Genomic DNA, 13444 nt, shown 5'->3' with positions numbered 1-13444 from the left:
GTGGGGAGACCACAGGACTTGTCGGGGTAGGTTTTTCTTAGTCAAGTTTGTCAGGGGCTTAGCTATGGTACTGTAGTCGGGCACGAACCGCCTGTAGTATCCTGCAGTGCCCAGAAAGTCTAGTACCTGGGTCTTGGTGGTGGGGGTGGGCCAGTTGGCGACCGCTTTTATTTTAGCCGGCTCTGGTCACTGTTTCCCGCACCCCACACGGTGACCCAGGTACTGCACCTCAGCCATTCCAAAATGGCATTTCTCTGGCTTCAGAGTCAGGCCAGCGGCCCGAATCTGATCCAGGACCATTCCCACATGAACTAAGTGTTCCCCCCAGGACTCACTGTGGATCGCTATGTCGTCCAGGTATGCGCAGGCAAACTCCTGGAAGCCATTCAGGAGTCTATCCACTAAGCGCTGGAATGTAGCGGGGGCATTCTTCATCCCGAACGGCATTACCTTAAAGTGGTATAAACCGAACGGGGTGACGAATGCCGACTTAGGGATAGCTTCCTGAGCCAGGGGAATTGGCCAGTAACCTTTACAGAGGTCAATGGTTGTTAGATATTTTCCCCTGGCTATACGATCAAGTAGCTCATCAACTCTGGGCATCGGATAAGCGTCCATTACCATTTTATCGTTGAGCCTCCGATAATCCACACAAAATCAGGTGGTTTCGTCTTTCTTAGGGACTAGAACCACTGGAGATGCCCAGGGACTGTCGGAGGGCTCAATCACCCCTAATCTAAGCATTTCTTCAATCTCGGTTGTCATTCCAGCCCGTACGTCTTCAGGAATTCGGTAGGGGGTTTGTCGTAGGGGCTGCTGCCCTGGAGTGTCTACCTGATGGGTGGTGAGGTGAGTGTACCCGGGTTCTTGGGAGAATGTAGTACTTTTAACGTGGAGTAATTGGCTCAATTGTTCCCTTTCCTCCTCATTAAGTCTGTCTCCGATCTGGACCTGTGCCACTAAGTTGGAGTGGGGATTCCTTTCTAGTCTGGGATGGGAAGGTTGTCTGGGTCCTCGTGAGGGGGAATGCAGATGGCTGTCACGTTCTCGGGTTTCTCTAGATACTCCTTAAGCATATTGTGACGGACCCGCTGGCACTCCGACCGAGTATCTCCACCAATCGATGGTGCTTGCCGAGGACTCCAAGCACTCCAACTGACACCATCAGCACTGCAGACTTATCCCATCCCCCAAGCATGAGCCAAGGCTTCAAGAAAGGGTCAAGCAGGTCTGTTTAATGAGCACACAAAAGCAACAGCACTCATGCAGCAAAACAACTCCTCCTCAGAGGAAAACAAAATGACAGTTAAAATGGTCAGACAGAGTTTGAAAATATGACAGTTATTAAGGGTTTTAACTGGTGTTCTAAGAGGGGGGGAATAAAACAGTCAAACTTAATCCATAACACAGGGGTTTTCTTCACACTCTGCATCCGAAGTGCATAGCAAAACTGCAGATCCTTTGTCAGAGCGTTTAAAGGGCCAGAATCAGTCTAATAAAATTCACTATGCCCAAATAAAGTATCTAACAGGGCAAAATCTTCCAGGGGCCATAGTCACAGGGCAGGAGGCTGGCAATTAGTCCTCTCCAGGCACAAGTGGCGAAGGGCACTTCGTCACACATATTTATGTGAAATGTTTTTCGTAAGTTTCCGTTATGGCAACTAGCTATGATATAGGTAGTGTCCCCTTTCTTTTCTATTATCTGGTACGGCCCTTGCCAAGCAGCTTGTAGTTTGTCTGCCTTAACTGGCATAAGTACCAGCACCTTCTGTCCTATGGTAAAACTCCTGGCTCGGGCGCCCCGGTCATACCATACTTTCTGTCTCCGTTGGGCCGACTGGAGATTAGCCTGGACGACCTGGCGAATTGCTCCATTCGGTCTCTTAGCTCCAGCACGTAGGGTACGATAGGGACCCCGGCGTTCTCGGTCTCCCCCTCCCAGTGCTCTCGGATCAGGTTTAGGGGTCCCCTTACCTGGTGTCCATATAGCAGCTCGAAGGGAGAGAACCCTGTCGTTTCCTGGGCACCTCCCTGTATGCGAACAGGAGATGCGGTAGGAAACGTTCCCAATCCCTATATTCCTGAGCGAAGGTTCTTGGCATCTGTTTAAGGGTTCCGTTGAACCTCTCACAGAGCCCGTTCGTCTGGGGATGATAGGGGGTGCGGAGAAGCGATTTAACCTTGCACACATGCCAGAGCTGATGAGTTAATTCGGCAGTAAACTGAGTGCCTCTGTCGGATAGGATTTCCTTGGGAAACCCTAACCGAGAGAATACCTGTACTAACGCATTAGCTACAGTGTCTGCCTGAATGTTAGATAGAGCCACTGCTTCAGGATACCTGGTAGCGTAGTCCGTTTACCGGAGGGACTAGGGGTAGCCAGTGGCCCTACTAAATCAATAGCAACCCGGCTGAATGGCTCTTCTATAATGGGCATATTCATTAAATGTGCCTTGGGATGGTCTCCCCTCCTCCCGATGCGTTGACACACATCGCATGTGCTGCAATGGGTCCGCACATCTACGTGAACCCCAGGCCAGAAGAAGGTATGGGTAATACGGCAAAGAGTGCGGGTTACGGCTAGATGTCCTGCTAAGGGAATATCATGTCCTATCCTGAGTATCTCCTGTCAGTATTTGTACGGGACTACCAATTGTCGCCTATGTTGTTGTGGCAGAAGCAGCCACAAGAGACTTTTGCATTGATTATTGCCTGTATTTGAACTGTATGTAATATTGTAATCGGTTCCCGAACCAGAACTCTTAGCCGGTTCGGGAACCGATTGAAATACCGAAAGAGAGACCACCCTGCTGTGGTCGTGTGCCTCCCATTAGTGGAAGGCAACAATGTTGCAAACACTGGTAATTGGGTTCGTGTGTGGCCGCCATTCGTATAACGAACACGTGGCGGTGGCCATCTTAACTCACGAACAGCGGTGTCTGGTCGTCGAGCGTCTGGAACTGAAATCGGACGCTCGACTACCCAGACACCGCTCAGACCTCCAGAACAACGGAAACGTTGAATTCAAACTGCCGACCGGCCTGCCGTTCGGTAGGATGAATCCCCCAGACTAGGGGATTCATCCAAACGCAGAGTTAGAGCCGGATGGCTAAGCTGTTAGGTACTTTTTATTCATTGAAATAGACCGACCGCAGGGCCAGAATTCATGGAGCTGTTTTCGGCTACTAAATCCTTGCGATTGGTCAATACTTTAACTGGCTGTAACTCCCGAACCCCTGGTCCGATCTGGGTGAATTTTGAGTATGTTGCTCACCCAGATCAGACCTACCAGGGGACCCCTTATTTGTCCCCGTACCCCCTGTATTTGGGGGACATCCAGAAAGTGGGGAAAACTCTGTCCCCACTAATATGTTTAACTGTTAATCTAAGGGGAGGAGAGGGAGAGGAGGTGACCACGATATGATTGGATACTGTAAGTTACCTCCCTTGCATGGGAAAAATGCATAAAAGCAAACTTGTGAATAAAGCTGACAGTTGACTCCCAGACTATGTGTCGTCTAGTCCTTGTCGAGGTGGATTATGCTGTGTTCCTGTGATTTTGTATGCTGAATCTTTGTTCCCAGCGGAGAGCCATTGGAGTAACCACTGCCCCTCCACTACAGTTGTCCCTTCTTTTCGGTTAACCGGTACAGTTTCCCTTTCTCCCATCTAAATGTCTCGTTATCTAGTTCCCCCCCCCCTCCAGATTCGGCTTTTTCCCTATACTTTTGCAAGGTCGGGTCAGATTTGGACTCGTGTTCAAAGGAGGCGGGAGTGTCCCAGGGTATGGGGTCTGGTGGGGCAGTCAAGGTCGGGGTGAGTCTTACCTGTGGTTCCCGCACTGGTGAAGGGTCAGGCTGATTCCTGGCTTGTGATTGGGTAGTCACCGGATGAGCCTCGGAGTTATAGGCTGGGGCATAAGCAGATGTCATCAGTCCCAAATCATGGCAAATTATCCATAATCCCGACGTTCACAGTGCCTTTTCCCGCCCCCCAATCCAAATGGACCTTGGCGGTCGGGATTTTGTATACGTCTCCCCCAGCCACTCGAACGGCCACGGTTTGTCCGGAGCGCTTGTGCTCTGGTACCTGGCTCTGAACTAAAGTTATGGTAGCTCCATTGTCTCTCAGTCCCTCAGTGGAGTGACCCTCGAGCCATACCTTTTGCCTGTGATGCTGGCGGTTGTCGGAGGCAGCATATACAGGGTCGGCCTCGTGGAGAGGTCCCAGGTATTCTTCCATGGGGCCCTCCTGGTTAACACATGGAGCCTGGGCGGGCCGAGATGACCCCGTGGAATTATTATAAGTCCGGGAGTTTTGATGGTGGTTGTTGAGGGGGCAACTTCCCATGATATGCCCCGGTTGTTTGCACCGGTAACAGGTTGGTCGTGGGCGTTCGGTAGTATGGCCACCTGGAGGTCCCAGATGCCTGGTAGGTCCTGCGGGTACGGGAGCCCTGAAGTCCGGTCGTGCCGGCGTTTGGTAGGTTTCTCGGTTTTCTGTACGAATTGTTGGTCGGTAGTTGTTACTTTCGTGCAGTCGTGAGTCACAATGTTCATCAGCTAGCATAGCCGTCTCCGTTAGGGTAGTGGGTCTACGATCACGGAGCCATTCCTTGCATTGTTAATCTACCCAATTGTAGAAATGTTCTAAAAGAAATAATTGCAATACTTCCTCACCCGTTACGGCTCGGCACCCTTTCATCTAGTGATCGGCTGCTCTCCTCATTCGATGAGCCCATTCAGTATGCGTATCGTTCGGCTTCTTTTTCGTGTTCCTGAATTGCCTATGATACGTATCTGGGGTTACTGCATACCTTTGTAATAGCGTATCTTTAACCCGGTCATAATGTGTCACTTCCTCGGTAGACAGTGTGCAAAACGCATCTAGGGCTCGGCCTGATAGTTTCCCCGACAAGATAGTGGGCCAATCCTCGCTGGGTATCCGATGAAGCGCACATTGCCTCTCAAAATCGGCCAAATATTCATCGATCCCCATCTCATTCTCTAGGAACGGTTGGAACGCTGCATGGGGAATCTTTGGCTTCCCAGCCCTTTCTGCCGGGTCCCTTGCCATCCCCGCCGCGGGGTTTTGCTGTGGTGGGTTTAAGCTCATTTCGTGTGCTCTGGCCTCTCGGATCTCTACCTGTGCCATGGTTTGCTGTATCAGTTCCATGGTCGGGTTCGGGCCGAACCAGGAGAGTCTCTCCCGAACAATCCGGTTCTTTTCCTCGCTAGCGGACATCAGTGTCTCTGTCATGGTCAGGCTTTGATCCAGTTCTGTCAGCTCTGCGATCAGCTCCCTCCTAGGCCGGTTGCTAGCGTTCCCACCTCTGCTTTCTAATAGATCCTTTAACGTGGTGCGTTTTAGTTTGTCATAAGCGCTCTCCATCTGCTCTGTATCTCTCCGAGGAACTCCAGGAAGATCCCGCCACTGCCACCAATTGTTACAGTTAACCCCAGACTAGCTGAAGGCTGGACCGCTTGGATGTCCTGGTTCCCGTAGGTGGAGAGAGAGAGAAGCGCTGTTCCGTTCAGCAGACCACCAGAGTCCTGTGAATACAAAGCAATCCCACTAGCTCTAGTATAGCTAGGATACTCTGATTCCCACAAAATGAGTCGAGGCTGCGATTTGAAGGTCAAACACGAACTGGCTTTAATGGCACAGGGTTAGCGTTATTTATGCAAAATCCCATGTCCAGGGACAGCCCCCTCTGGACCTGATGGGATACAGGGACAATACATACAGTTGACCAATTACAATACACTGCTGTCAGGGTTTCTTTGCTGTTTTAAACAGCAACCCTTTCTGTTTCAGTGACTGAGCTTTCAGCTGTAATTACTATCAGCTCCTTCAGCATGTTGCCACGGTTACTCACCTGAGAGTAGTAATCAACCCTGCTGCTAATCAGTTCAGCCTATTAAATCAGCAAATCCCAGAACCTCCTTGCCCTTGCGTGGTTTCCTGTTCCCCAGAAGTCTCCTTGTTCCTTTGTTTCCTGTTTGTTCCTGGTTCCTGACTCCGCCTTGTTCCTGACTCCACTGCTCTCCGTGCTCCTGATCCTAGCTTGTCTGACTACCCGCTCTGGTGACTGACCCCTGCTTGATTCCTGGACTTTTCTTTTGGTTATTTATTTGTTATTTATTAATAAAGTTGTTTTTGCATCTAGTTCTGTCTCTGTCTGGTTCCTGGTCCCTGACAGCTGCATCGTTTGAAATAGTCCCCTCCCAGCTTGGAGATAATGATTCCAACGGTTATGGCAATTCAATTATCTCCAAGTGCCCAGAATCCCACGTGTATTTCCAACAGGTAAAAACAGAATAAAATATATATTTATAACAGTTTACGAAATACCCCTTACATTCTACCATCGTTAGATAGGTCGCATCAGATAGACGAATAGCGCTCAGACCTCACGAACGGTATGGCTAGTCTATAAGATATAAGTCTTTTCGTGTCTCGTTGTCCCTAACACGAGATGGCGGCCATCTATTCTGCTTGTGAATAGGCGAGCGGGTATCGGTTTCAAAACTCCTGGAACCAAACACGGATAGCAAGCTGCACGAATACCGCTCTCTAATTACAGACACACGCCGGGGTGTAGGTGGTCCTCATTCGGGAGTTTGGATACGTTGAAAATAGTCGACGAACGAGGCCACTCTGAGGTAGTCAATTAAGGTTGTAATAAACCGCAACCTCCCGGTGGTCATCCGTTCGGTTGTTTCCGAGGTCAACAGGGTTAAGTGGCGGCACACGCCAGGGGCCAGGTGGTCCGAGTTCGTATGCACGTGTAAATGGGTATAAGTAATAGAAATACCGAAGGAACCGTCTTCGGTACTTTAACCCCTTCCCGACCGGTGACGGAAATTTTCCGTCAACCTTGTCCTTCAGTTAAGGACCGTTGACGGAAAATTTCCGTCATTTACTAAAGTTAACAGTCAAACTGCTATAATACCCCAAATTGAAGCATAGGCCCATTAAATCCACCTCTCAAAATTCTACTGTAAATGTTGAAACGGACAGGTCTCCTATATGGCACTGTAGCTTCACGAAATAGTGCCAAAGACATACAATGGGGGTACCGTTGTACTCAGCAGAAGTAACTGAACACATAATAAAACCTTGTACAGCAATAGCACACACCAACTTTACAAAATACACATGAGAAGTTTTTTGTTATAAGTTTGTGTGCCAAAAACCCCAAAATACTAAATTTTACTCCAATATTTAGCAGAGATTGGCGGTGAAATGGCTGCTTAGAAAGTGTCAAAACAACCTTAGGACAATAGCCTGTGATGTCTTCTTTATATAAATATATACTTTTGTGTGGCAATTTTGTTTTCTTTTATGGCTATTAAGCTTACAAGACAAACATACCAAATTCTAAAATCGCTCCATATTAAAAGTTTATTTTACTCCTTGTGCTTTGTGACCTGTAACTACCAAAAAAAAACAGAAAATCCCAGACACATTGTATATTCTGTAAATCAGAACAACTAAATGAATTTATTTTTAATTACTTTCTTTAACCTGCACTAATTAGGCACACATTATTATTGCAATATATATATATATATATATATATATATATATATATATTACATCAAATTAAAGCCCTTTCTGTCCTCTAAAAAACAGTATATAATATGTGTCGGTGCAATAAACTAGAGAGATGCAAATTGAAGTTGAACGTATACAGCAAGAAAATGCAAAAATTGCTTGTGTCATTAAGCGTAAGACAGGCTTCTGAAGCTGTGTCCTTAAGGGGTTAACATAGTGTAATCCAATATGAGTCTGTGGAGTGTCCGTAACAATTATGTCTTCCCAAAAAGGGGAGATCAGCTTTGGGATTTGATAAAATCTAATTTGTTTTGTCAAACCGTATGAGGAAAAGCCAAGGGATTGTGTGACGGTATTCACCATCACCATTATAGGTACAGCGTGTGTATAATGTGTTTGTTTATGTTTGTGTGCTCTCTTGTCCTGCTGATGCATGCAATCAACTAAATGGATTTGGCTGTGGAGCCTGTACAGTGCCATCTGTTGGCTGTGAGGATCTTGTAACAGCTATATGCACTACCTGAATACCAAGGTTTGTAATTTGCATATTCAGGTAGATTTGTATATTATGATTTCAGCAGGCAGGGGAAATATTATGGGTTACTTATTATATTCCCTTCCCCTTTATAAATATGTTATTGTGAGTTCCTGTGTGTTTCCCATATGATTTGAATATTTTATTTTTTTTAATTCTTTATTTTTGTTGTGCACAAAATTAACAGACAGCCTTGCTACGCCACAACAGCGATTGCAAGGTATGTAGTAGTACAGTATATAATACAAGTTGTGACATTTGTTAATCAGGCACTATTTTTTTTTTTTGAGTAAATGATTTAACAGTTAGTTTTCTCTGTTTGTTAACAAAGCCTAGAGAGTTAACTTATACACACAATATAGCTATACAAACATGCTAGGTTGGGTAGTGCGTATCTAGGTCCTCTGTCTGCGTGTATGGTAATGCTGCTGGCTATATAACAGATGATGATAATAATGCACTTTTTATAACACGAAAATAACCTTATGGTGTAACGGCATGCTATATCTCCATTGCTAGGGAGTTTCTTAACTGTATGTAGGGTAAGATTAATTGCAGGATAAAGAGGCTTACAGGGTATAGACTAATGGTTGCACTGTGATGTCTATCTCAGCTGGGATACATCTGCAGCAGCAGGGAGGGTGTCAGTTAAGTAGGCTGGTATGCCCTCAGAGGTGCACCGCCCGGGGAAGGAGCCTGTATGATCCCTATGTTGTACTATATGTTAGAGGTTTAACATTCATATCTATGAGCAGACTTATCTAGTTCACTGATTGGGTTAGGCAGATTAGCAGTGGTTGGGGTTCTTGAGAGTTCGTTTGGGGCATGGGAGGCTGAGTGACTGTGATTACTATGCCTGGTAATAAGTCCAAGTCAGCTGGTGCCTTCTCGTGGCTAAGTGTGTGCCCCCCATGTTAGTCTTTGGAGCTGTGTATCACCCGTTTATTCCTTGGTGGATCTGCGGCGTTTGCTGGTTGTGGTCTGCTCTTTCATCCTCCTGGTGTTTGGTGTCTGCTTCTGTTCGAGTGGTAAAGCGATTACCTCGCCGCCGACAGGCTTCAACCTCGGGGGCATCCCGCCCAGGAAGGCAGTCGTGGAGCCAGGCTCGATCTTTGGTGGTAAGCAGGGGCTGTTCAGAGGGTCAGACGCTTGTCTGTAGGCTCATGGTGTATGCTGCGTGTGGTCCTGTGGGCAGAGCTGCTTGCAGATAGCTGCAGATGCAATTCCCGGCATCAGTTGCGTCTCCGCCATTTTGGCGCCCAAGCGTGTGGTGCGTTTTATCAGGCGGGCTCGGAGGGAATTAGGCGGTAGTTCCCTCCAGGGAGGACCGGGATAACCCCCCCGGTCCATGGGGGGGAAGCAGGGGCCCGTGAGACACATCACTGGGCTATTGCGCGGCAACCAGGTTCCAAAGCAGGACGGCGGCCGTCCGCCCCGCTCTCCACCCGCATAGGCCGCAGACCCCGAAGCCTCGCATCTCCCCCTGGGTCTGCAAAGCTCCCGATCTCGGGGACTGCAGTGGCACCGGCAACCACCCGGACATGAGAGGTGGCCTCTTGGCTCCGAGTCAGGCTTTAAGTTTGGTATTTTCTCCCAATTTAGGCCGATTCTTGCAGGAGCGTCTCCAGCCCGCGACCGGTCAGCATGGCGGTCGGGCCCCGCCCCCTTGAATATTTTTTATTTTTACTGAAGTTGTCACCACAAGTTTAATGTAATGTGCATAGGGGCTAGTTGCAAGTTTAAAGTAATGCATGTTAGTTCCATTTGGAGCTGTGTGTATTTCTTCAAGGATCCCACTATCAGAGCCAACAGGATGATCCTTGCTGAACAGCTTAGTATATAAGTTCACAAGCCATCTAAAGTATAACATGTTTGACAGTTTGGAGTCTCAGCTTGCATTCTAACCTAAGGCAGTAATAGGGAGGTCCTTGTTAATTACAGAAACTGGCAATTTTGACTGGAGCACCGGTAGAGGGGATATAATCATCATTCAGTCACCACAATGAATCCAGGAGCACCTGAATCCAACATTTGGACACATCGTCCTTTAATTCACAATTATTATGGAGCACCAATGAAACCATCTAAATTTGTGTCACCATGTTTTAAAGAGTTTTGCAAAGGAACCTAATTAAACTATACTTTGCAGCACTGACAGGCCAAAACTGGTTACTCCAGCCACTTACACTAGGTTATAGTTTGTTAATCTTGGCTAAAAAAAAAATATGTATGCAAGTGATCTTGTCTTAAAGGGACACTATAGTCACAAAAAACAAATTTAGCTTAATTAAGCAGTTTTGGTATACAGATCATGTCATTGCAGTCTCACTACTCCATTATCTGCCATATAGCAGTTAAACCACTTTGTTTATGCAGCCCTAGCCACACCTCCCTGCATATAACATGCACAGCCTTCCTAAACACTTCCTGTAAAGTGAGAACTAATTTTTGTCAATCTTTCTTTTATTGAGACATGCGAGATGGGGTACAAGATAAAGAGAGGGAAATGCAAGAATGTTTTACAGTATAGGGTTAGTACATCGTTAACGTGGAGAAATTACATTTCCTGAATAGTGATGCCTCATTGTTTGTTGTTTTGTTATGTCGTGTAGCAAAAACATATTCAAGTCCAACAGTGTAGTAATACGTAACAAAAGTCAGGTAGTTCTGCGCTGTATACACCATTCAGTCTAGATAACAGGGTGTGCTATGAGATTTGATGCTATATGAACTGAGGAATAGCGTTATTGTGCTTCTAGTGGGTCAGTGGGAGCAAAGTTAAACGTCAGGCATGCCATGTACTATATAAAAGTTGCGGTGGTAAGCAGTAACAGAGCGCTACATCACGTGACATTTAAAATAGCACTTAATAGTAGTGTACAGGTTAGTATGGTTACGCACGTTATGGTACCTCATGACTAGTAAACAATTATATAACACATGAGTCAGGTGTGACGGGTAACGCCTGGACGGGCTTGCTTAAGCTCAGTTTAAATGGTAAGAAGCATGCTAGCCCAGGCACTCCCTCATTTGCTTTTATGGGTACTGTTCAGGTACATGTTAATTGTGTGCAGGAGTGTGTTGTGGTATTAGATTAGCTCTGCAAGAACAACAATGCTGCCCAAGCTATAAGATTAGTCATATGGCTAAGATTTGTCTCACAAAGTAAACTTAAAGTAAACAGCACATCTATGTGGTGCGACATACCAGGAGAAAACAGTGCAATTATAACGTAGGCTGCGTTAAAGGCAATAATTATAAACATAGCGTTTCATCGTTTGTAAGTAGGATATAGAGAAATAAAAAAAAAAAAAAAGTGAGAGGAGAGAGTTAGAAATCACTGCATGTCCGCAAATCAGTCCCGTTCAGCCCATGCCGGTTCGCGGCAGGTTGTCATCAGGGATGGAAAGGCAAAGGGTGTCGGAGCGACAATTGCGGGGCGAGGACCCCCTCCAGCCCCAGGCCCTTATAGAGGGTGGCATCATCTGACCACTGACTGTGAGTTCGAGGCATTCCCATATCGGGTGCAGTTGGAGCCGGTTTTCCATCGCCGCCTGCGGCGGGCATTCCTCCTGCAGGGTGATCGATGCTGTGGAGGCAGTCTCCTCGCAGCCCTCAGCCTGGGTGGGCTGCGTGCTTGCGTGGTTAGCTTGGGGATAGTCACTGTACCCGGAGTGGGGCGCCTCTTCCCCCCCCAACCCCAGCTCCAGTCTTGCGGTCTGGCTGCCCTTGTGGTGGTATCTTTCTCCGCTCCCCGTGGGCACGGTCTAGCTTGCATTTATCTGGCAGGGAGTGCAGGTTCGCTTGAGGTGCTTGCAGCCGTTTTCCTAGCCTGTGCCAGAATTGGGCAAAAGCAGCATCTATTCACCGCTGGATGTTGCTGTGATCCTCCGTCTCAGGTAGGCATTTTGGCTCGCTTGGCGTGCGTGTCGCCGCCATTTTGGGTGCGCCATGTGCTAGACTGCCCTGGCGTTGCGGTTTGTCGAGTTGTATGGTTGGCTCATTACTGCCACTCCAGTCGCTTGATGTGGACCGAGATGATCGGTGCGGGGGGGGGGGGGGGGGTAGGAGGTGACAATCTTGAGGGATCCATGTCCAGGTCAGTCAGCATGGGGAGCGCCCGTCTCCCCGCTGCCCGATCTCCGGTAGGCCTCAGTGCAGATAGTCGTGTTCCCAGGGGTTTACAGGCTTGATTTTGGTATCGGGTGATACCCCCGGGTGTCCCCTTCATCATGGTAGCTCCTCTCCAGTGTGCGATTGCGCTGATTTGTTGGGGGATTACCCCCGGAAAGTGCAGAGTGAAGCTGGAGCTGAGGTTCAGCACAACCACTCTGCCTGGATGCTAGGCTCCGCCCCCGAGAACTCATTTTTAAACTTCCTTTATTACATAGTTTAATTTAGAATGTCTTATCTCCTGCACTGATAATAGCTTGCTAGACCTTGCAGGAGCCATCAGTATATAGTTCAATGTACAGAACAGAAGATACAAACTTATAAAGTAAGTTAAGATCTTATTGAAAATGAAACATTTTTTTTTTCCATGCAGACTATGTAAGTCACAGCCAGGGTGGGGGTGGGTGTGTGGTGTTTTGTTGTCTATAGCGCCACTTTAAATTTACCTGCCAGAAAAACAGATAAGATTTCACAGGAGAGTGAAAAATAGCATTGGAGGTAATGGATGATAAACAGGTTTAAAGGGAAAATCATTTAATTTTACATTGTTTTAACACTATTTCCATTCAGCTAATATAATACTTGTGAACCTGATTAAATAAGTATATCTTGTACAAAAGAATTACATTTTTGTGGGAACCTTCCCAGGTAAGAGCTAGTTCAATCACATATTAAGGGAGGAATGAAAACAAGTGAACAAAGCAAGGGGGGCGGGGCTTACCAATCGTCCTGACCAGACGCCATTTCTGAAGCTCCCTAAACTAAAACTCGAATCCAGCAGATATCTGCTAAACCGAACCCAATCCGGCTTCCACACAATCACAGCCGAGATCGGAAGAACATATAGCATCGATAGATGCCTTTTTTCCAACCACCTAAGTCAGCCCGACGGAAATCCAAAACCGGGGCCTACAACACGCTGCAAGGCCTGGGGAGCTTCCTGGGAGGAATAGCAGAGCCAAGAGTGGAGCAACCCTACACCCACACGCTGCAGGCTTCACCTCAGAGCATGCCAAGCATGGGTAGGCGCTCCCAGAAGACGCACACCTCGGCGGTAGGTAGGGTAAGTCCACAGCGGTGCGAGATGTCATCCTCCGCTGCACCTCACTACCTGACAAGCTACAGATCATGTCAGCTATGAAAGGCAAAACACCCTTCACCTTTGAAACTGCAA

This window comes from Pelobates fuscus, chromosome 9, assembly GCF_036172605.1.
Source record: "Pelobates fuscus isolate aPelFus1 chromosome 9, aPelFus1.pri, whole genome shotgun sequence".
NCBI classification, from domain to species: Eukaryota; Metazoa; Chordata; class Amphibia; order Anura; family Pelobatidae; genus Pelobates; species Pelobates fuscus.
Note: the sequence above shows the minus strand (reverse complement) of the source record.